The sequence below is a fragment of the Schistocerca cancellata genome, chromosome 5, assembly GCF_023864275.1.
Source record: "Schistocerca cancellata isolate TAMUIC-IGC-003103 chromosome 5, iqSchCanc2.1, whole genome shotgun sequence".
NCBI lineage: Eukaryota > Metazoa > Arthropoda > Insecta > Orthoptera > Acrididae > Schistocerca > Schistocerca cancellata.
The window spans coordinates 397315411-397340765 of record NC_064630.1 but is presented as its reverse complement, the minus strand read 5'-3'; positions in this window follow the sequence as shown (position 1 = coordinate 397340765).

Genomic DNA, 25355 nt, shown 5'->3' with positions numbered 1-25355 from the left:
ACTTTACAAATAATGAAATATCCACTCACTCATCCACTGTAGGTAGATGGATTCGGTGTAAAGAATGCTATGTGCACATCACTAGCGATTTTCTTCTAGAATATGTCGTCGCTCCCGCACATCTCATATCAACGAGCTAAAGAAAGAAAATGTAATAACATTCTTCGCACCGAATCTATCTACCTACAGTGGATGACTGAGTGGATATTTCGTTTTTGGAAAGATACGGCTCGATGTTGAAATATATTCAGCTTTAAGAATGCAGATGAAAAACACACAATCTGCTGGCTTTGGAGTGCGCATTGCCATTCATTAGCAGGTTGACAAGAGATGTGTGGGAGCGGCGTCATATTCTAAAAGAAAATCGCTAGTGCTGTGCACATAACATTCTTCACACAGGTTGTATCTACATACAGTGGTTGACTGCGTGAATAATTTGTTTTTGGGTAAGTAACAGATCGATGATTACATATTTTTAAATTATGCTTTAAGAATACAGATAAAATTACACATTCTGGTGAGTTTGGATTGCGCTAATGTTTACATTTTCTTTCGTTAGCAGGTTGACAAGAGATGTGTGGGAGCGGCGACATATTCTAGAAGAAAATCGATAGTGCTGTGCACATAGGATTCTTCACACCGCATGTATCTACGTACAGTGGATGACTGAGTAGATTTTTCGTTTTTTGGGAAGTTACAGCTAGATGTTTAAATATTTTTATATTTTGCTTTAAGAATAAAAGTTGCTTAACGACTTGGCTGCGATAGAATAAAGTGGCTGCCGTCACATCATGGAACCTCTCGTGGGAGTCCAGCAGCCTGTTTACGATGCATCAAAACGTAATTACTATAACCCTTGAACCCTCACATTGACGATGCAACACAGATTTTGCGTCGTGATTGAATCTCACGGGCTGGTTGACTACTTATATGCGAGAGACTAACGTGGCAGTGGTCACAGCAAGTAACCTCTCCTGGGAGTCCAGTACCTTAATTCCGATTCATCAAAACGTATTTACTATAACCGTTAAGTCCTCACATTGATGATGCAACACAGAAATTGCGTCGCGATTGAATCCTACCGGGTGGTTGAAGACTTGTCTTCGAGATTGTGACGTGGCCGTTGTCACATCATGCAACTTCTCCTGGGAGTTCACTAGCTAGTCCGTACGCATAAAAACGTATTTACTATTACACTCTAGCCCTCACATTGACGATGCAACACAAAAATCGTGTCGCGATGAATGATAGATTCTGCTTGACGACTTGTTTGCGAGAGACTAACGTGGCTGTCGTCACGGCATGGAACTTCTCGTGGGAGTCCAGTAGCCTGTTTACGATGCATCAAAACGTAATTACTATAACCCTTGAACCCTCACATTGACGATGCAACACAGATTTTGCGTCGTGATTGAATCTCATGGGCTCGTTGACTACTTATATGCGAGAGACTAACGTGGCAGTTGTCACAGCAAGTAACCTCTCCTGGGAGTCTAGTACCTTGATTCCGATTCATCAAAACGTATTTACTATAACCGTTAAGTCCTCACATTGATGATGCAACACAGAAATTGCGTCGCGATTGAATCCTACCGGGTGGTTGAAGACTTGTCTTCGAGATTGTGACGTGGCCGTTGTCACTTCATGCAACTTCTCCTGGGAGTTCACTAGCTAGTCCGTATGCATAAAAACGTATTTACTATTACACTCTAGCCCTCACATTGACGATGCAACACAAAAATCGTGTCGCGATCAGTGATAGATTCTGCTTGACGACTTGTCTGCGAGAGACTAACGTGGCTGTCGTCACAGCATGGAACTTCTCGTGGGAGTCCAGTAGCCTGTTTACGATGCATCAAAACGTAATTACTATAACCCTTGAACCCTCACATTGACGATGCAACACAGATTTTGCGTCGTGATTGAATCTCATGGGCTCGTTGACTACTTATATGCGAGAGACTAACGTGGCAGTTGTCACAGCAAGTAACCTCTCCTGGGAGTCTAGTACCTTGATTCCGATTCATCAAAACGTATTTACTATAACCGTTAAGTCCTCACATTGATGATGCAACACAGAAATTGCGTCGCGATTGAATCCTACCGGGTGGTTGAAGACTTGTCTTCGAGATTGTGACGTGGCCGTTGTCACATCAAGCAACTTCTCCTGGGAGTTCACTAGCTAGTTCGGATGCATAAAAACGTATTTACTATTACACTCTAGCCCTCACATTGACGATGCAACACAAAAATCGTGTCGCGATGAATGATAGATTCTGCTTGACGACTTGTCTGCGAGAGACTAACGTGGCTGTCGTCACGGCATGGAACTTCTCGTGGGAGTCCAGTAGCCTGTTTACGATGCATCAAAACGTAATTACTATAACCCTTGAACCCTCACATTGACGATGCAACACAGATTTTGCGTCGTGATTGAATCTCACGGGCTGTTTGACTACTTATATGCGAGAGACTAACGTGGCAGTTGTCACAGCAAGTAACCTCTCCTGGGAGTCCAGTACCTTGATTCCGATTCATCAAAACGTACTTACTATAACCGTTAAGCCCTCACACTGATGATGCAACACAGAAATTACGTCGCGATTGAATCCTACCGGGTGGTTGACGACTTGTCTGCGAGAAACTAACGTGGCTATGGTCACAGCATACAGCCTCTCGTGGGAGTCCAGTAATTTGTTTCCGATGCATCGAAACGGATTTACTACCGCCCTTGAACGTTCACATTGACGATGCAAAACAGAAATTGAGTCGTGATTGAATCCCACAGGCTGCTTGACGACTTGTCTGTGAGAAACTAACGTGGCTATGGTCACGGCATGCAACCTCTCCTGGGAGTCAAGTAGCTTGCGTCCGATACACCAAAATGGATTTACTACGCCCCTTGCACTCTCACATTTAAGATGCAACTAATAAATTGCGTTTCAATTGAATAACTCAGGCTGTTTGACGACTTGTCTGTGAGAGACTAACGCAGCTGTGGTCACTGCATGGTACCTGCCCTGCGAGTCCAGTAGCTTGTTTCCGATGCATCAAAAAGTATTTACTATAACCCTTGAACACTCACATTGACGATGCAACACAGGAATTGCGTAGCGAGTGAATCCTACAGGCTGCTTGACGACTTGTCTGCGAGGGACTGACGTGGCTGTTGTCACGGCACGGAACCTCTCCTTGGAGTCCAGTAGCTTGTTTCCGATGCATTAAAACGGATTTACTATAAACCTTGAACCCTCACATTGACGATGGAGCACAGAGACTGGGTCGCGATTGAATCCTACAGGCTGCTTCACGACTTGTCTGTGAACAGAGACCAACGCGGCTGTGGTCACAGCATTGAACCCCTCCTGGGAGCCCTGTAGCTCGATTCCAATGCACCAAAACGAATTTATTGTAACCCATCAACCCTCACATTGACGATACAACACAGAAATCGTGTCGCGATTGAATCCCACAGGCTGCTTGACGACTTGTCTGCGAGAGACTAACATGGCTGTGGACTCAGCATAGAACCTCTCCTGGGAGTCCTAAAGCTTGTTTCCAATGCATTCAATCCGCATTGCTATAACTCTTGACACTCACATTAACGATGCAACACAGATATTACGGCGCGATTGAATCCTACACGCTGCTTGACGACTTGTCTGTGAGGGAACGTGGTTGTGGTCACAGCATTCAACCCCTCCTGGGAGTCCAGTAGCTCGATTCCAATGCATCAAAACAAATTTACTATAAGCCTTGATCCCTCACATTGACGATACAACACAGAAATTGCGTCACAATTAAATCCTTCTAGCTCTTTGCGCGTTTTTTGTGCGAGAGGATAACGTCGCTATTTCATGGCATGGAACTCACCTGGAAGTCGAGTAACTTCTTCTCGATGCACCAAAACGTATTTACTGTAACCCTTGCACCCTAACATTGACGATGCAACACAGAAATTGCGTCTACAGGCTGCTAACCAACTTGTCTGCGAGCGACTTGTGTGGCTATGGTCCGCCGGGCGCGGTGGTCTGGCGGTTCTGGCGCTGCAGTCCGGAACCGCAGGACTGCTACGGTCGCAGGTTCGAATCCTGCCTCGGGCATGGGTGTGTGTGATGTCCTTAGGTTAGTTAGGTTTAAGTAGTTCTAAGTTCTAGGGGACTTATGACCTAAGATGTTGAGTCCCATAGTGCTCAGAGCCATTTTTGTGGCTATGGTCACGTTATGCAACATCAACTGGAAGTCCAAGGGCCTGTTTCCGATGCACGAAAACGGATTTACTATAACTATTACACCCTCACATGCACTATGCAACAAAAATATTGCGTCAGGAAAGAATCCTACAGGCTGCTTGACGACTTGCTGCGAGAGGCTAACGGGGCTATGTTCACGGCATGGAACCTCCCATGGAAGTCCAACAGCTTGTTTCCAATGCACCAAAACGGATTCACTATAACCCTTGCACCCTCACAATTACGATGCAACACAAAAATTTCTTCGCTATTAAATCATACAGGCTGCTTGCCGACTAGTCTGCGATATACACTCCTGGAAATTGAAATAAGAACACCGTGAATTCATTGTCCCAGGAAGGGGAAACTTTATTGACACATTCCTGGGGTCAGATACATCACATGATCACACTGACAGAACCACAGGCACATAGACACAGGCAACAGAGCATGCACAATGTCGGCACTAGTACAGTGTATATCCACCTTTCGCAGCAATGCAGGCTGCTATTCTCCCATGGAGACGATCGTAGAGATGCTGGATGTAGTCCTGTGGAACGGCTTGCCATGCCATTTCCACCTGGCGCCTCAGTTGGACCAGCGTTTGTGCTGGACGTGCAGACCGCGTGAGACGACGCTTCATCCAGTCCCAAACATGCTCAATGGGGGACAGATCCGGAGATCTTGCTGGCCAGGGTAGTTGACTTACACCTTCTAGAGCACGTTGGGTGGCACGGGATACATGCGGACGTGCATTGTCCTGTTGGAACAGCAAGTTCCCTTGCCGGTCTAGGAATGGTAGAACGATGGGTTCGATGACGGTTTGGATGTACCGTGCACTATTCAGTGTCCCCTCGACGATCACCAGTGGTGTACGGCCAGTGTAGGAGATCGCTCCCCACACCATGATGCCGGGTGTTGGCCCTGTGTGCCTCGGTCGTATGCAGTCCTGATTGTGGCGCTCACCTGCACGGCGCCAAACACGCATACGACCATCATTGGCACCAAGGCAGAAGCGACTCTCATCGCTGAAGACGACACGTCTCCATTCGTCCCTCCATTCACGCCTGTCGCGACACCACTGGAGGCGAGCTGCACGATGTTGGGGCGTGAGCGGAAGACGGCCTAACGGTGTGCGGGACCGTAGCCCAGCTTCATGGAGACGGTTGCGAATGGTCCTCGCCGATACCCCAGGAGCAACAGTGTCCCTAATTTGCTGGGAAGTGGCGGTGCGGTAGGATCCTACGGTCTTGGCGTGCATCCGTGCGTCGCTGCGGTCCGGTCCCAGGTCGACGGGCACATGCACCTTCCGCCGACCACTGGCGACAACATCGATGTACTGTGGAGACCTCGCGCCCCACGTGTTGAGCAATTCGGCGGTACATCCACCCGGCCTCCCACATGCCCACTATAAGCCCTCGCTCAAAGTCCGTCAACTGCACATACGGTTCACGTCCACGCTGTCGCGGCATGCTACCAGTGTTAAAGACTGCGATGGAGCTCCGTATGCCACGGCAAACTGGCTGACACTGACGGCGGCGGTGCACAAATGCTGCGCAGCTAGCGCCATTCGACGGCCAACACCGCGGTTCCTGGTGTGTCCGCTGTGCCGTGCGTGTGATCATTGCTTGTACAGCCCTCTCGCAGTGTCCGGAGCAAGTATGGTGGGTCTGACACACCGGTGTCAATGTGTTCTTTTTTCCATTTCCAGGAGTGTACAAACGTGGTTAGGGGCACTTCATGGAACATCCCCTGGCAGTCCAGTTGCTTGTTTCAGATTCACCAGAACGGATTTACTATTACCATTTCACCTTCACACTCACGATGCAACACAGAAACTGCGTCGAGAATGAATCCTATAGGCTGGTTGTCAACTTGTCTGCAAGAGACTAACGTGGCTATGGTCACGGGATGGAACGTCCCCTGGGAGTCCAGTAGCTTATTTCCCATGACCCAAAACGGATTTGCTATAACCCTTGTACACCCACATTGACGATGAGACACTGAAGTTTCGTCGCGATGGAATCCTACTGGCTTCTTGCAGACTTGTCTTCGTGAGACAAACGTGGCTTTGGTCACTTCATGGAACCTGCTCTGGTAGTCCAGTAGCTTGTTTGCGATGCACCAAAAGGGATTTACTATAACCCTTGCAACACAGAAATTGCGTCGGGATTGAGTCCTACATTCTGCTTGCGACTTATGTTCAAGAGACTAACGTGGCTATCGTCACAGAATGGAACCTCCCCTTTCTGTCCAGCTGTAGCAAGATCGGAGAGAAATAAATCCTGAGACCTAGGGAATGAATAAATGTGTACTATCTTGCTTGTCTCTTGTCTTTGCTGCTTTTGTATTCCCTATATTTAATGTTATAGCACACAAAAGAGAAAGTTATTAGCCAATACGCAACAAAGAGCAAAAATTTTCTGAAGAGTTCTTATTCTCCCGGCTATAAATAATCCCAACCAGTATTAATTGTGAGTTTTTTTAAGAGGGTACGATCTCGAACCGGCCGCCTAGGAGTAGGAGAGGCACCACACAAATTTTAATTTCCACAGTCCTGAATATATGTTTCATGGCTTCCTTTACGAAATAAACATGACTGTTATTAAGGTTATCCATTACAGATATTTTAGAACCCGTGACTGTTAATTGGATGTAAAGAAGTTAAATAAACTGCAACCAGTCCCGTTTTTGAATAATTATGTTTTATTCCATGAACCGGTTTCAAACCTTTTTAGGTTCATCTTCAGATGGCTTCTGAAAGTTACATCATTATTTCTAGCATAATGCTGGGTGCTGGCTCTGTGACAAGAACATGGAACACGCATTAATGTATCGCCAAGACTATTGTTTATCCGTCGATATGGATGTAAATTTAGTTTTTTACTTACTGCGACAGTATGTACGGCTTTTTCCGTTAGTGTCCACCTGTCTGCTTCCATTTTGATGACCAGTTGGTATATCATATAGCAGCTGGCCACAAAAAATGTTTATGGACCCAAAAAAAGACCAGCCATAAGTTTATGTAAACGCAATTAACAATATAACACAGGAATCAGCTTAATTTTTCAAGCAAGTCCTCGACAGAATAGAAGGAGTGACCCATGAGGAAAATCTTCAGTTTGGATTTGAAAGCGCGTGGATTGCTTTTAAGATTTTTGAGTTCTTGTAGTAGCTTATTGAAATTGATGCAGAAGTATACTGCACGCCTTTCTGCACATGAGTCAAGAAAGTGCGATCCAAATGCACATTGCATTTCTGCCTAGTATTAAGTAAGTGAAAGCTGCTAATTCTTGGGAATAAGCTGACATTGTTAACAAGAAACGACAGTAAAGAATGTACGTATATTGAGATGCCAATGTCAGAATAGCCAGACTAATGAACAGGGGACGACAAGAGTTTCGCGAATTGCACCGCTTATTGCCCGAACGGCACGTTTCTGAGCCAAAAATTTCCTTTGAGAATGTGAAGAGTTACCCCAAAATACAATACCATACTTCATAAGGAATGACAGTAAGCAAATTACACTACTTTTCGTGTCGAACTATCAGTTACTTCAGATACCGTTCGTATAGTACAAATGGCAGTATTAAGTCTTCGAACTAGCTCCAGAGCGTTGGCTTTCCACGACAGTTTACTATATATCTGAACACCTAGAAACTTGAACTGTTCAGTTTCACTAATCATATGCCCATCCCGTGAAATTAAAAAGTCGGGTTTTGATGAATTGTGTGTTAGAAACTGTAAAAACTGTGATTTAGCGTTAGTTATTTTCTACAATCCATGAACTTATGTCAGTGGGAAAGAAATATAAACGGATTGAGTGCCAAATAGGAGGAACAAAGTTAGAACAGGTGGACAGTTTCAAGTACTTAGGACGCATATTCTCACAGGATGGCAACATAGTGAAAAAACTGGAAGCGAGGTGTAGCAAAGCTAATGCAGTGAGCGCTCAGCTACGATCTACTCTCTTCTGCAAGAAGGAAGTCAGTACCAAGACTAAGTTATCTGTGCACCGTTCAATCTTTCGACCAACTTTGTTGTATGGGAGCGAAAGCTGGGTGGATTCAGGTTACCTTATCAACAAGGTTGAGGTTACGGATATGAAAGTAGCTAGGATGATTGCAGGTACTAGTAGATGGGAACAATGGCAGGAGGGTCTCCACAATGAGGAAATCAAAGAAAAACTGGGAATGAACTCTATAGATGTAGCAGTCAGGGCGAACAGGCTTAGATGGTGGGGTCATGTTACACGCATGGGAGAAGCAAGGTTACCCAAGAGACTCATGGATTCAGCAGTAGAGGGTAGGAGGAGTCGGGGCAGACCGAGGAGAAGGTACTTGGATTCGGTTAAGAATGATTTTGAAGTAATAGGTTTAACATCAGAAGAGCCACCAATGTTAGCACTGAATAGGGGATCATGGAGGAACTGTATAAGGGGGGCTATGCTCCAGACTGAACGCTGAAAGGCATAATCAGTCTTAAATGATGATGATGATGATGATGATGATGATGATGATGATGATAAACTTATGCATTAACTGCACTATTTCAAACAGTGCCAACGTTGCATACAACATCCTTTACTACCATGCTATTGTCACCAGCAAACAGAAATATTTTAGTATCACCTGTAACACTAGAGGGTATATCATAAATATAAATAATTAACAGGAGCGGCCCATACACTGATCCCTGGGGCACCCCCCACTTGACCATGCCCCATTCAGACCCCACATCATAGTCATTCTCTGCACTGTGTACCTCACATCCAGTACCTCACAGAGAAAAGAGAATATAGCATTTTCAGTTGTTAAATCATTTCTAAAACGGAACTGTACATTTGATAGCAAATTATGTGAAATAAAATGATCAATTATCCTCACATACACAACCTGTTCAATAACTTAAGCGAACACTGATGGCATAGAAAGGTGATAGTGCAAAGACATCAACATGCTCCTCAAACTACTGTGGCACTGCGACACAGGTAGTTATCATTCTTGCAGATGCAATCGGCATTGAGGTTGACATTAGTTATGAAGGGATGCAGATGATCCACAGTATGCTTCTCTTTGTCCGTATCTCTCATGATGCCTTTAGTTACTATCACAAGGCACGTGGATACCAGGTAAACATCCCCCCTAGCACAACCAGCAGAAAAATGCTGCTATCAGAGCACAAAAATTGCGAACATATTCGTCTTTATTTAAGACCCTGACTGAAAATTGGGGTACCGGCCTACCTTCCCTGGCACCTTAAAAATTTTTCCTAAAAATTTTGGCACGCGTACTTAATCGCGCTTTTTTTTAACATGCAACTCAAACTGCCACAAGCTGCTTTAGCTGTGACTCACTCACACCCACTGATCCATCGCTGTAAGTCGTTCATGCCCAACCAGTCCCAGTAGCCTTTTCTCACTCATTCGTTCAGCCCTACTCATTGTCATTATCTCCTGTTCACAGACACAGTCCCCTTCGTTCTGGCCAACTACTACAATCTCCTCTCACTGTCACAGTCTCCCTCTTGCTCTCGCTTACTGCTAATACACGGGTTGGATAAAAAGTAGTGGTAACACTGCCGTAACATAATTGATCTGCGTCAAAAGGCATGCACGCTTCTTGTAGATGACAGCAGAAGTTAGGTCGAAGTAGCGTAGTGAGTAGCGACCGTTGTGTCTGAGTCAGTTGCAGCAGGTATTGCCCGAAAGTGTGGGAGGCCAGTTCGAGCGCCCTAACAGACGGCCACTGCAGCCTACTGCGGCTGTTTCTTGCGACATCACCTTCGACCACACTGTTGCAGCCACATGTAGTAAGCGTTGCTTCACGCAGTGGAGAATGGCAAAACAGAGGCAGCCGGCAATTCCGGCATTGCGAAGTAAGCACGGCACCGATAGCCTAGCTAACAGTTGCAGTCTACCAACATGCTGACGCAAGGATGCACACAGACCGAGCACAAAGCGAAGCCTGAAGAGTGCTGAGTAAGGAGAAGTGAGGCCAGCACGCTAAGTTATGCTGCAATATACTGTGGGAGCAATAACAAGAAGCTGCCACCGAGGGTAAAAAACGTCCTCCTGCTGGATATAAATAGTGGAGCACAGGCAGCAACGGACAGAAGCCATTAGAAAGCAGTTCGGATCTGAGGATGGACGTGGTGCGTGTCCGAATGTCCAGTCTTTGTAGGTGACGATTCCGGAAGTCTGTTCCAGCTCGCAGGAGTCATCCGTTCGCCGCCAGATGTCAACTTCAGCTCTGGGGGTCGGCCCGAGTTCGGTCGGCACCGTGGCTGACTAACTACAGCGAGAACTTCCAGCAAGACTGGCCGCAGCGCGGTCTCGGTCACAGGCGCCGCCGTGGACTGACGCCCGGACTTCACGGCAACCCGGCCCCACAGTGCGTGGTCCATCCATGACGGGACCTCACGGACATCGCGATTGACGGCTTCCCAGCCGTCGGCGCAGCACGTGTCGGCAGCTGACCTCACAGCGACGCGGCTGCCGACCGGCGATGAGTTCATCTCAACCACAGGGCATCCTGACTTCAGCGGAGCTGCTTGCCGATTTTTCTGAGAGAGGCTAAAGCGGCTATAGAACGGCATTGAACTCACCTGGAAGTTGAGTAACTTCTTTCCGATGCACCGAAACGTATTTACTGTAACCCTTGCACCCTAACATTGACGATGTAACACAGAAATTGCGTCTACAGGCTGCTAACCAACTTGTCTGCGAGCGACTTGTGTGGCTATGGTCACGTTATGCAACATCAACTGGCCCTTGCTGTTTCCGATGCACGAAAACGGATTTACTATAACTATTACACCCTCACATTCGCTATGCAACAAAAATATTGCGTCAAGATAGAATCCTACAGGCTGCTTGACGACTTGCTGCGAGAGGCTAACGGGGCTATGTTCACGGCATAGAACCTCCCATGGAAGTCCAACAGCTTGTTTCCAATGCACCAAAACGGATTCACTATAACCCTTGCACCCTCACAATTACGATGCAACACAAAAATTTCTTCGCTATTAAATCATACAGGCTGCTTGCCGACTAGTCTGCGATATATAAACGTGGCTAGGGGCACTTCATGGAACATCCCCTGGCAGTCCATTGCTTGTTTCAGATTCACCAGAACGGATTTACTATTACCATTTCACCTTCACACTCACGATGCAACACAGAAACTGCGTCGCGAATGAATCCTATAGGCTGGTTGCCAACTTGTCTGCAAGAGACTAACGTGGCTATGGTCACGGGATGGAACGTCCCCTGGGAGTCCAGTAGCTTATTTCCCATGACCCAAAACGGATTTGCTATAATCCTTGTACACCCACATTGACGATGAGACACTGAAGTTTCGTCGCGATGGAATCCTACTGGCTTCTTGCAGACTTGTCTTCGTGAGACAAACGTGGCTTTGGTCACTTCATGGAACCTGCTCTGGTAGTCCAGTAGCTTGTTTGCGATGCACCAAAAGGGGGTTTACTATAACCCTTGCAACACAGAAATTGCGTCGGGGTTGAATCCTACATTCTGCTTGCGACTTATGTTCGAGAGACTAACGTGGCTATCGTCACAGAATGGAACCTCCCCATCCTGTCCAGCTGTAGCAAGATCGGAGAGAAATAAATCCTGATACCTAGGGAATGAATAAATGTGTACTATCTTGCTTGTCTCTTGTCTTTACTGCTTTTATGTCCGCCCCAGTAGCTGAGTGGTCAGCGTGACGGATTGCCGTCCTCCGGGCCCGGGTTCGATTCCCGGCTGGGTCGGAGATTTTCTCCGCTCAGGGACTGGGTGTTGTGTTGTGTTCATCATCATTTCATCCCCATCCGGCGTGCAGGTCGCCCAATGTGGCGCCGAATGTAATAAGACCTGCGCCAAGGCGGCCGGACCTGCCCCGCGAGGGGCCTCCCGGCCAATGACGCCAAACGCTCATTTCCATACTGCTTTTATGTTTCCTATATTTAATTTTGTATCGCACAAAAGAGAAAGTTATTAGCTAATACGCAACAAAGAGCAAAAATTTTCTCAAGAGTTCTTATCTCCCGGCTATAAATAATCCCAACCAGTATTAATTGTGAGGTTTTTTTAAGGGGGTACGATGTCGAACCGGCCGCCTAGGAGTAGGAGAGGCACCACACAAATTTTAATTTCCACTGTCCCGAATATAAGTTTCGTGGCTTCCTTTACGAAATAAACACGACTGTTATTATGGTTATCCATTACAGATATTTTAGAACCCCTGACAGTTAATTGAATGTAAATAAGTTAAATAAACTGCAACCAGTCCCGTTTTTGAATAATTATGTTTTATTCCATGAACCGGTTTCAAACCTTTTTAGGTTCATCTTCAGATGGCTTCTGAAAGTTACATCATTATTTCTAGCATAATGCTGGGTGTTGGCTCTGTGACAAGAACATGGAACTCGCATTAATGTATCACCAAGACTATTGCTTATCCGTCGATATGGATGTAAATTTAGTTTTTTACTTACTGCGACAGTATGTACGGCTTTTTCCGTTAGTGTCCACCTGTCTGCTTCCATTTTGATGACCAGTTGGTATATCATATAGCAGCTGGCCACAAAAAATGTTTATGAAGCCAAAAAAAGACCAGCCATAAGTTTATGTAAACGCAATTAACAATATAACACAGGAATCAGCTTAATTTTTCAAGTAAGTCCTCGACAGAATAGAAGGAGTGACCCATGAGGAAAATCTTCAGTTTGGATTTGAAAGAGCGTGGATTGCTTTTAAGATTTTTGAGTTCTTGTGGTAGCTTATTGAAATTGATGCAGCAGTATACTGCACGCCTTTCTGCACATGAGTCAAGAAAGTGCGATCCAAATGCAGGTTGGGTTTCTGTCTAGTATTAAGTAAGTGAAAGCTGCTAATTCTTGGGAATAAGCTGACATTGTTAACAAGAAACGACAGTAAAGATTGTACGTATATTGAGATGCCAATGTCAGAATAGCCAGACTAATGAACAGTTGACGACAAGAGTTTCGCGAATTGCACCGCTTATTGCCCGAACGGCACGTTTCTGAGCCAAAAATTTCCTTTGAGAATGTGAAGAGTTACCCCAAAATACAATACCATACTTCATAAGGAATGACAGTAAGCAAATTACACTACTTTTCGTGTCGAATTATCAGTTACTTCAGATACCGTTCGTACAGTACAAATGTCAGTATCAAGTCTTCGAGCTAGCTCCAGAACGTTGGCTTTCCACGACAGTTTACTATATATCTGAACACCTAGAAACTTGAACTGTTCAGTTTCACTAATCATATGCCCATCCCGTGAAATTAAAAAGTCGGGTTTTGATGAATTGTGTGTTAGAAACTGTAAAAACTGTGATTTAGCGTTAGTTATTTTCTACAATCCATGAACTTATGTCAGTGGGAAAGAAATATAAACGGATTGAGTGCCAAATAGGAGGAACAAAGTTAGAACAGGTGGACAGTTTCAAGTACTTAGGATGCATATTCTCACAGGATGGCAACATAGTGAAAAAACTGGAAGCGAGGTGTAGCAAAGCTAATGCAGTGAGCGCTCAGCTACGATCTACTCTCTTCTGCAAGAAGGAAGTCAGTACCAAGACTAAGTTATCTGTGCACCGTTCAATCTTTCGACCAACTTTGTTGTATGGGAGCGAAAGCTGGGTGGATTCAGGTTACCTTATCAACAAGGTTGAGGTTACGGATATGAAAGTAGCTAGGATGATTGCAGGTACTAGTAGATGGGAACAATGGCAGGAGGGTGTCCACAATGAGGAAATCAAAGAAAAACTGGGAATGAACTCTATAGATGTAGCAGTCAGGGCGAACAGGCTTAGATGGTGGGGTCATGTTACACGCATGGGAGAAGCAAGGTTACCCAAGAGACTCATGGATTCAGCAGTAGAGGGTAGGAGGAGTCGGGGCAGACCGAGGAGAAGGTACTTGGATTCGGTTAAGAATGATTTTGAAGTAATAGGTTTAACATCAGAAGAGCCACCAATGTTAGCACTGAATAGGGGATCATGGAGGAACTGTATAAGGGGGGCTATGCTCCAGACTGAACGCTGAAAGGCATAATCAGTCTTAAATGATGATGATGATGATGATGATGATGATGATGAACTTATGCATTAACTGCACTATTTCAAACAGTGCCAACGTTGCACACAACATCCTTTACTACCATGCTAGTGTCACCAGCAAACAGAAATATTTTAGTATCACCTGTAACACTAGAGGGTATATCATAAATATAAATAATTAACAGGAGCGGCCCATACACTGATCCCTGGGGCACCCCCCACTTGACCGTGCCCCATTCAGACCCCACATCATAGTCATTCTCTGCACTGTGTACCTCACATCCAGTACCTCACAGAGAAAAGAGAATATAGCATTTTCAGTTGTTAAATCATTTCTAAAACGGAACTGTACATTTGATAGCAAATTATGTGAAATAAAATGATCAATTATCCTCACATACACAACCTGTTCAATAACTTAAGCGAACACTGATGGCATAGAAAGGTGATAGTGCAAAGACATCAACATGCTCCTCAAACTACTGTGGCACTGCGACACGGGTAGTTATCATTCTTGCAGATGCAATCGGCATTGAGGTTGACATTAGTTATGAAGGGATACAGATGATCCACAGTATACTTTACTTTCTCCGCATCTCTGGTGATGCCTTTAGTTACTAAAAAATGGTTCAAATGGCTCTGAGCACTATGGGACACAACTGCTGAGGTCATTAGTCCCCTAGAACTTAGAACTAGTTAAACCTAACTAACCTAAGGACATCACAAACATCCATGCCCGAGGCAGGATTCGAACCTGCGACCGTAGCGGTCTTGCGGTTCCAGACTGCAGCGCCTTTAACCGCACGGCCACTTCGGCCGGCGCCTTTAGTTACTATCACACGGCACATGGATACCAGGTAAAGGTCCCCCCTAGCACAACCAGCGGAAAAATGCTGTTATCGGAGCGCAAAAATTGCGAACATATTCCTCTTTCGACATAAAAGTTTTCTGGGTTTGGTACCGCGTCATAATGTAAAAAACTACTGCTGCTATAGAAAAGCCAACGTTTCGGCCACGATTGCAGCGGCCTTCTTCTGGGTCGACTGACTCTGGCCGCGGAAGCCTACGCAATTATATATTCCTCTTTATTTAAGACCCTGACTGAAAAGTGGGATACCAGCCTACCTTCCTCAGCACCTTAAAAACTTTTCCTAAAAATTTGGGCACGCGTACTTAATCGCGCTTTTTTTTTAACATGCAACTCAAACTGCCACAAGGTGCTTTAGCTGTGACTCACTCACACCCACTGATCCATCGCTGTAAGTCGTTCATGCCCAACCACTCCCAAAAGCCTTTTCTCACTCATTCGTTCAGCCCTACTCATTGTCATTATCTCCTGTTCACAGACACAGTCCCCTTCGTCCTGCCCAACTACTACAATCTCCTCTCACGGTCTCCCTCTTGCTCTCGCTTACAGCTAATAAAAGGGTCGGATAAAAAGTAGTGGTAACACTGCCGTAACATAATTGATCTGCGTCAAATGGCACGCACGCTCCTTGTAGATGACAGCAGAAGTTAGGTCGAAGTAGCGTAGTGAGTAGCGACCGTTGTGTCTGAGTCAGTTGCAGCAGGTATTGCCCGAAAGTGTGGGAGGCCAGTTCGAGCGCCCTAACAGACGGCCACTGCAGCCTACTGCGGCTGTTTCTTGCGACATCACCTTCGACCACACTGTTGCAGCCGCATGTAGTAAGCGTTGCTTCACGCAGTGGAGAATGGCAAAACAGAGGCAGCCGGCAATTCCGGCATTGCGAAGTAAGCACGGCACCGATAGCCTAGCTAACAGTTGCAGTCTACCAACATGCTGACGCAAGGATGCACACAGACCGAGCGCAAAGCGAAGCCTGAAGAGTGCTGAGTAAGGAGAAGTGAGGCCAGCACGCTAAGTTATGCTGCAATATACTGTGGGAGCAATAACAAGAAGCTGCCACCGAGGGTAAAAAACGTCCTCCTGCTGGATATAAATAGTGGAGCACAGGCAGCAACGGACAGAAGCCATTAGAAAGCAGTTCGGATCTGAGGATGGACGTGGTGCGTGTCCGAATGTCCAGTCTTTGTAGGTGACGATTCCGGAAGTCTGTTCCAGCTCGCAGGAGTCATCCGTTCGCCGCCAGATGTCAACTTCAGCTCTGGGGGTCGGCCCGAGTTCGGTCGGCACCGTGGCTGACTAACTACAGCGAGAACTTCCAGCAAGACTGGCCGCAGCGCGGTCTCGGTCACAGGCGCCGCCGTGGACTGACGCCCGGACTTCACGGCAACCCGGCCCCACAGTGCGTGGTCCATCCATGACGGGACCTCACGGACATCGCGATTGACGGCTTCCCAGCCGTCGGCGCAGCACGTGTCGGCAGCTGACCTCACAGCGACGCGGCTGCCGACCGGCGATGAGTTCATCTCAACCACAGGGCATCCTGACTTCAGCGGATCACTGCTGGCCTGAGGCTCCGAGTGCGATCGGCGGCGCGCGTTGCGCGCATTGGAGAATCTACACAGCAGCAGCCAGGCGGAGGGATCCGCAGGATTGGGCGGCGACGACGACGGAGAAATTGTAAAGAAAGTTCAATAAATAATTGTAAAACTCCACGCCGTCTCAGTCTTTGGCGCAGCCACTGTGTCTGCTGCTAATAAGTAGCGCCAGAAGGCGTAACAGCACTGAGAAGAAAGCGATGGAACATTCTGGCACTGCAGCCCATCATCCTCCATGACAATGCACAGTGCCACTCCGAGTACCCTGAGCAAGAGCCCCAGTGCGGGAGATACTGAAACATCCGTCGTATTCATCCGGTATGAGTCCGTACGATTATGTCCCATTCACCAAACTGAAGGAACCTCTTCGTGGCACGCGGTACAACAGAAGAGAAGACATCATCCGTGCCATAAGGTAGTCCTCTCAAAACATCAATGGAGATGGACGCACTGATGGTGTACGACACCTTCCATCTGTGATCGAGGTGCAGTATGATTATATATATATATATATATATATATATATATATATATATATATATATATATATATATATATACACGAGGGCAGTTCAATAAGTAATGCAACACATTTTTTTCTGAAACAGGGGTTGTTCTATTCAGCATTGAAATACACCAGGTTATTCCCCAATCTTTTAGCTACACAACACTATTTTTCAACGTAATCTCCATTCAATGCTACGGCCTTACGCCACCTTGAAATGAGGGCCTGTATGCCTGCACGGTACCATTCCACTGGTCGATGTCGGAGCCAACGTCGTACTGCATCAATAACTTCTTCATCATCCGCGTAGTGCCTCCCACGCATTGCGTCCTTCATTGGGCCAAACATATGGAAATCCGACGGTGCGAGATCGGGGCTGTAGGCTGCATGAGGAAGAACAGTCCACTGAAGTTTTGTGAGCTCCTCTCGGGTGCGAAGACTTGTGTGAGACCTTGCGTTGTCATGAAGAAGGAGAAGTTCGTTCAGATTTTTGTGCCTACGAACACGCTGAAGTCGTTTCTTCAATTTCTGAAGAGTAGCACAATACACTTCAGAGTTGATCGTTTGACCATGGGGAAGGACATCGAAGAGAATAACCCCTTCAGCGTCCCAGAAGACTGTAACCGTGACTTTACCGGCTGAGGGTATGGCTTTAAACTTTTTCTTGGTAGGTGAGTGGGTGTGGCGCCACTCCATTGATTGCCGTTTTGTTTCAGGTTCGAAGTGATGAACCCATGTTTCATCGCCTGTAACAATCTTTGACAAGAAATTGTCACCCTCAGCCACATGACGAGCAAGCAATTCCACACAGATGGGTCTCCTTTGCTCTTTATGGTGTTCGGTTAGATAACGAGGGACCCAGCGGGAACAAACCTTTGAATATCCCAACTGGTGAACAATTGTGACAGCACTACCAACAGAGATGTCAAGTTGAGCACTGAGTTGTTTGATGGTGATCCGTCGATCATCTCGAACGAGTGTGTTCGCACGCTCCGCCATTGCAGGAGTCACAGCTGTGCACGGCCGGCCCGCACGCGGGAGATCAGACAGTCTTGCTTGACCTTGCGGCGATGATGACACACGCTTTGCCCAACGACTCACCGTGCTTTTGTCCACTGCCAGATCACCGTAGACATTCTGCAAGCGCCTATGAATATCTGAGATGCACTGGTTTTCCGCCAAAAGAAACTCGATCACTGCCCGTTGTTTGCAACGCACATCCGTTACAGACGCCATTTTAACAGCTCCGTACAGCGCTGCCACCTGTCGGAAGTCAATGAAACTACACGAGACGAAGCGGGAATGTTTGAAAATATTCCACAAGAAATTTCCGGTTTTTTCAACCAAAATTGGCCGAGAAAAAAAATGTGTTGCATTACTTATTGAACTGCCCTCGTATCTCTCATCCTCTTTGTCATTTTCATATACTTTGTCCCTCATCATCTTTGTATCTCACAGGATTTTACATGCGTATTTTACATGTACAAGTAGGGTAACTTTGAACCTCTGTATCTCGAAAACAGATAAAGATATGAAGAAAATTTCCAAGGTTGTTGAGATCGGGATCTTAGAAATACATCGTAAAAATTTCTTCCATTTGCTGTGCACAGCTGTCTCGGAATCAGCGCTGGTTTTGGTGCCCAAAAATAAGTGTTTAGTGTATTTATCGATAACGGACACACATTTTTTGAAAGCGGAGAGATGTCTCGTCTAGAAAAACGACTAGAGAATATACCGTTAAAATTTGAGCAACTTGTTGCGGTTATTTATTATTTAGATTTACAACGGGTTTTACGTGCGGAAGTACGGTAACTTTGAACGTATCTTGGAAACAGCTAAAGATTTGAAGAAAATTTTCAAGGCTGTTCTAGATGGAGATCTTAGGAATATATCGTAAAAATTTCAGCCATTTGCTGTGCAAAGCTGTGTTGGAATCGTCGGCTGCGTTTTGGTCCGCTGGTACACCGAAAATGTAGTACAAAGACCCTATCTCTGTGGTTTCCCGAGGAACCGCCTATGAACTAATGGCGCCTTCGTAAGTCCCATCAAGCTCACCGTAGACTACATCAAATGCAAAAAGAACCAACCGATTTGTTCCATTTCCCTAAGTGGAAGGAAGTGTGTAACATTCATACTCTGGACCTGCACTGTAGGTTGCTGATACTAATACGCTTCTATTGGCCCAGCTTCGTGGTACAGCACCACGCGTTGTCAACATCTGTTATGTCAGTGGAGTTGGTGTGAGAGGTCCGTATAGTCACTAGAGTGACTCTCCATTCGTGTCAGTCCCACTTACATACTTTCCTTACCACGTCACGTGCCCGCGCTTTCCCCTTATGAAACAGTACATTTCATATTTTCCATTTTTAGGGTCCGTTTCCTCAGTCAGAACCGCTATAGGATCACTTCGTTGTCCGTTTGTCTGTCCGATTGTTAAGAGCCCTTTAGCTCAGAAACGATTAGAGGTATCAAGTTGACATTTTTGTCAGATACTAAGGTTTACGGTCCCTTGTTGATATGAGAAATTTAAGCTTTAAGCTTATGCAGCCAAAAGATACGGCAATTTATTTGACATGTTTCGACACTCGCAAACTCATCTTAACCTAAAGCTCACTTGACCTAGAATCATAAAAATCAGCAAGAATCACGGCTTCACGGTAGAAGTAATGGAAAAATTCCAAAAATTGTTAATTTGTTATTATATCACTTTTTGTTGTCTGTTAAGACCCCTCTTCCTCAAGAACGGCTACAGGTATCAAGTGAATTATTGTCTACTGTCCCTTGGCTGTGTAAATAATTTAAACTTCTAAGTGAAGGCAGTCAAGAGATATGGCCATAAACGTCACATATTTTCATACTCCCAAACTCACTCGTCACGATCACAGATCCGTTCAAAGGACGCACAGTCTAGATTCGGTATGCCGATCATACAAATTCGCTGTGGTGTAATGTCTCTTGCAGCGGTCTCCCCCCCCCCCCCCCCCCGCGATATTTTCAGAAATTTTATAAATTATATAACTCAGTACATATCTCGATTCCTAAACTTTAATATGCGATGATTATCAATGCAAAGTAGTTTCAAGCCCTATTATTCCTTGGAGCATCCATTTACTCCATGGAATAGCTTCTCTGCTATCTATTTTTTCTCTTATAAAAAGAATGAAAGACATCTTGCCGATTAGCCGTGAAAGAACGAAGATGTATATTATGTATTGTTGAGCTAGTCACCATCTTGATGAGATTCTGTATGAGAAGGAATTTAATACATGAGTGTGTTCGCGTATTATTTAACTTATTATTATTGACAGGGTCTTCTTACTACGCTGTGTAGCACGGGCTCAGTGGGGAGCGTCTGATTTACATTGGACGAACCTGCCGTTTTGTATGCTCAAGATATCCAGTTTATTACTTCCAATAAATAGGCTAACACGGTCTTACCACCAGATCTCCGGTCTTCCCCATGTGATCACCGAAAGTTAATAGTTATTACAAATGTTTTCAGGAGATCCACTGACAATTTTCGTCGCACCGAGACTTCGAAATTGCTTCACTGCCTTATGGAATTTAAGTTAAGCTCAATTTAATCAGGATTTTTTTTTGTCATCAGTCTACTGACTGGTTCGATGCGGCCCGCCACGAATTCCTTTCCTGTGCTAACCTCTTCATCTCAGAGTAGCACTTGCAATCTACGTCCTCAATTATTTGCTTGACGTATTCCAGTCTCTGTCTTCCTCTACAGTTTTTGCCCTCTACAGCTCTCTAGTACCATGGAAGTCATTCTCTCATGTCTTAGCAGATGTCCTATCATCCTGTCCCTTCTCCTTATCAGTGTTTTCCACATATTCCTTTCCTCTCCCATTCTGCGTAGAACCTCCTCATTCCTTACCTTATCAGTCCACCTAATTTTCAACATTCGTCTATAGCACCACATCTCAAATGCTTCGATTCTCTTCTGTTCCGGTTTTTCCACAGTCCATGTTTCACTACCATACAATGCTGTACTCCAGACGTACATCCTCAGAAATTTCTTCCTCAAATTAAGGCCGGTATTTGATATTAGTAGACTTCTCTTGCCCAGAAATGCCTTTTTTGCCACAGCGAGTCTGCTTTGATGTCCTCCTTGCTCCGTCCGTCATTGGTTATTTTACTGCCTAGGTAGCGGAATTCCTTAACTTCATTGACTTCATGACCATCAATCCTGATGTTAAGTTTCTCGCTGTTCTCATTTCTACTAATTCTCAGTACCTTCGTCTTTCTCCGATTTACTCTCAAACCATACTGTGTACTCATTAGACTGTTCATTCCGTTCAGCAGATCATTTAATTCTTCTTCACTTTCACTCAGGATAGCAATGTCATCAGCGAATCGTATCATTGATATCCTTTCACCTTGTATTTTAATTCCACTCCTGAACCTTTCTTTTATTTCCATCATTGCTTCCACGATGTACAGATTGAAGAGTAGGGGTGAAAGGCTACATCCTTGTCTTACACCCTTCTTAATACGAGCACTTCGTTCTTGATCGTCCACTCTTATTATTCCGTCTTGGTTGTTGTACATATTGTATATGACCCGTCTCTCCCTACAGCTTACCCCTACTTTTTTCAGAATCTCGAACAGCTTGCACCATTTTATATTGTCGAACGCTTTTTCCAGGTCGACATATCCTATGAAAGTGTCTTGATTTTTCTTTAGCCTTGCTTCCATTATTAGCCGTAACGTCAGAATTGCCTCTCTCGTCCCTTTACTTTTCCTAAAGCCAAACTGATCGTCACCTAGCGCATTCTCAATTTTCTTTACATTCTTCTGTATATTATTCTTGTAAGCAGCTTCGATGCATGAGCTGTTAAGCTGATTGTGCGATAATTCTCGCACTTGTCAGCTCTTGCCGTCTTCGGAATTGTGTGGATGATGCTTTTCCGAAAGTCAGATGGTATATCGCTAGACTCATATATTCTACACACCAACGTGAATAGTCGTTTTGTTGCCACTTCCCCCAATGATTTTAGAAATTCTGATGGAATGTTATCTATCCCTTTTGCCTTATTTGACCGTAAGTCCTCTAAAGCTCTTTTAAATTCCGATTCTAATACTGGGTCCCCTATCTCTTCTAAATCGACTCCTGTTTCTTCTTCTATCACATCAGACAAATCTTCACACTCATAGAGGCTTTCAATGTATTCCCTCCACCTATCTGCTCTTTCCTCTGCATAATCAGGATAGAACAGTATTGAACTGTGTGAATGTGATAAGCCTGCTTTGTGAATGAAAATTCCCTTAATATACACATGTTTTTTTACTATCCTGATCAATGAAGCTAAATCAGGCCGGTGTGAGAGAGGTTTTTAAATTTTAGATCCCACAAAAAAAATATTGAAGTGGGCATTGAGGCCATGATCCCACTGATGCACCAGGTTGAATATAACTGTTTGGTGAAACACCGTATTCTTCTACGTGAAGACGTCTGTAGCTAGCTGCTGTACATCCTCGGCCAACAGGAATCGTCGACCCTTCGAAGCCTTTTTCAAGGGACCGAAGTGTGATAATAGTGTGCAGAAAAGACACGTGGTCACTGTCTCCCACTCGAGCTGGTGTAACTTCTGCGATACGAATTTTGCGATTTGCGTGTATGCGTGTCGAATCGAGACAAGCACGTAATTTGGCGCCCCATTCCACAACAGCGGTTTTCGACAGGGATGCTGCACCGTACACATTCTTCATTCTACAACGGATGTCTGCTGGTGTTCGTCCTTCGGCAACCAAGAAAAGAACAACAGAAAGTCGGTCCCATTTGGACGCATCTGGCTCACGTTTCCGCATTTACCGTACGCAGGTCGGAGGGACACGAGTCCCGCACTGACCCCTTGCCTAGATGTCGGTGCATAAATACCCCCATCAGAGTCTCGCTACGTTCCCCTCTGCCGGTGTGCACCAAGGATCCGTCCTCTCCCCTCTTCTGTACCTTTTGTATACGGCGAACATGCCGCCGCCGTCACCCCCCAACCACCTTCTCCAGTACGCCGATGACTCCGCCCTCCTTGCTCTCGCCCCCACCCTGCAGCGCTCACAACTTCTTCTCCAGTCCCATCTTGACTGGTTCACCACTTGGTGCAACCAGTGGTTGCTTAAGGTCAATCCTTCCAAAACCCAGACGATCATTGTAGGCTAAAACCACTCCTTCCTTCCGCCTCCTCGACTTTTATGTCACCATCTATGGCAGTCCTATCGCCCTCATCCCCACCCTTAAGTACCTTGGCGTCACCCTTGACCGTCGCCTCTCCTGGACCCCCCACCTCCGGACAATCCAAGCCAAGGCACGCTCCAGCCTCTGTCTCCTCAAGCTCCTTTCTGGCCGTACATGGGGTCTGGACCCTTCCACCATCCTCCACACCTACAAATCCCTCATCCGCCCTATCCTCTGCTACGCTCACCCTGCCTGGATCTCCGCTCTTCCTACCTTTTACAAATCCCTTCAGATCCTCGAACGCCATGCTCTTCGCCTCGCCTATGGCATCCGTCTCCCCTCCCCCACACGGATCATGTACGACCTTATTCCGTTCCCCCACCTCCTCCTTTTCCTGGAACGGATACGGATTCTCTACACCTCCCGTAAACTCGATCCTCCTCACCCGATTGTCTCTCCCATCCTCTCCCACCCCCTCCCACTGCCGCGCCTGTATTTCCATGTCCCACCTGGTCTCCATCTCCCTACTCTCCTTACCCTCTCCTGAGGTGGGTTCCACCAGCTCCCCCTCCCTGATGATACCCTCCTCCCCTCCATTTACCCCTCCTACCAACTGTGATACTCCCCTCCCACTTCCTGTGTTTGTTCCTATGGGCACCCTCTCTCCCTTCTCTCCCCCTTCCCCCCCTCCTCCCTTCTTCCCCCCTCCTCCCATGGGCTTCCCCTACCCCCATACCTTCATTCCTCCCACCATCTCCTCTGCCATTGGCATCTTCGCTCTCCCCTCTGCGTGCAGACAAACGCAGAGATTTCCATACACTCTGTCTCATCTACTGCCTTATAAACGTACACTGTCCCTCATATCTCCCCTCGTCCTTAACGCTTATGTCGGAACAACAAGACAGAAACACACGTTCCCATCATAATAAAATCCTCTCTGTTCCACTGCATCGCTCAGTCGCCTTCTCAAAGTCCTTTACACTAGCGGGAACCCGACTCTGGAATAACCTCCCTCGGTATGTTAGAGAACTTAAAAACATGTCCAGCTTCAAAAAACAGTTAATGACGTATCTACTTAAGCAACAGTAATGATTTCCTTTGTACACGAATGCACTTCACCTCATTACTTCCCTCTTTCCCCCTCCTTAAGTCTCCCTCCCCCAAAACTCGCTATACTAGTAAACATCTACTTTACACACCAAGATATTAATGTACATCTGCACAAATCTTCATTACTATTGCCAATTTTTCTCATGTTTATCATTATTATTTAATTTTTTTTACTGTAACTATTATTACTTTTATCATAATTTGTATGTATGGCACCTGTCGTAAAAATACTGCCAGTACTTACTTTATTAGGTCTTAGTCATTATTCTTTATTCATATTGTGACTAGAATAATCTAATTTTCTTATTTAAAGTATTGTCATGATGTAACTCTGATGTGTGAAATGCTGCATGTGTGAAACACTGGTCCGATGTAAGAGAGGGCCTGATGGCCCTAATCTGATCAGGTTAAATAAATAAATAAATAAATACCCCACCACCTTCTTCCCCTCTTGGCAGGTCCCCGGACTCGCACACATTGACATTCGCGCGCCGGAGACCATCGCCATCAGTTTCTCGTGTGTGTGCCATCGTGTTTGTGATTTAGTGTTTTCCGCCTCCACGCTCCTTCGTTCACTTGTACCCTATAAGTCATCACTGTTTGTGCACAGTGCCGACAGTTTTTCGTGTTTTTTCGTCGAGTGTGAATGGCTTCGTGTTTTTAATTTTTGTATCTACTGTTTCTTAACCACCAATCTGTTACTTTTCTGTCTTCCTTGTCTCTTTTATTGTAATGCTTGTGGCTGAAGAGCAGAGTCGATTTATCCGCTGCCAG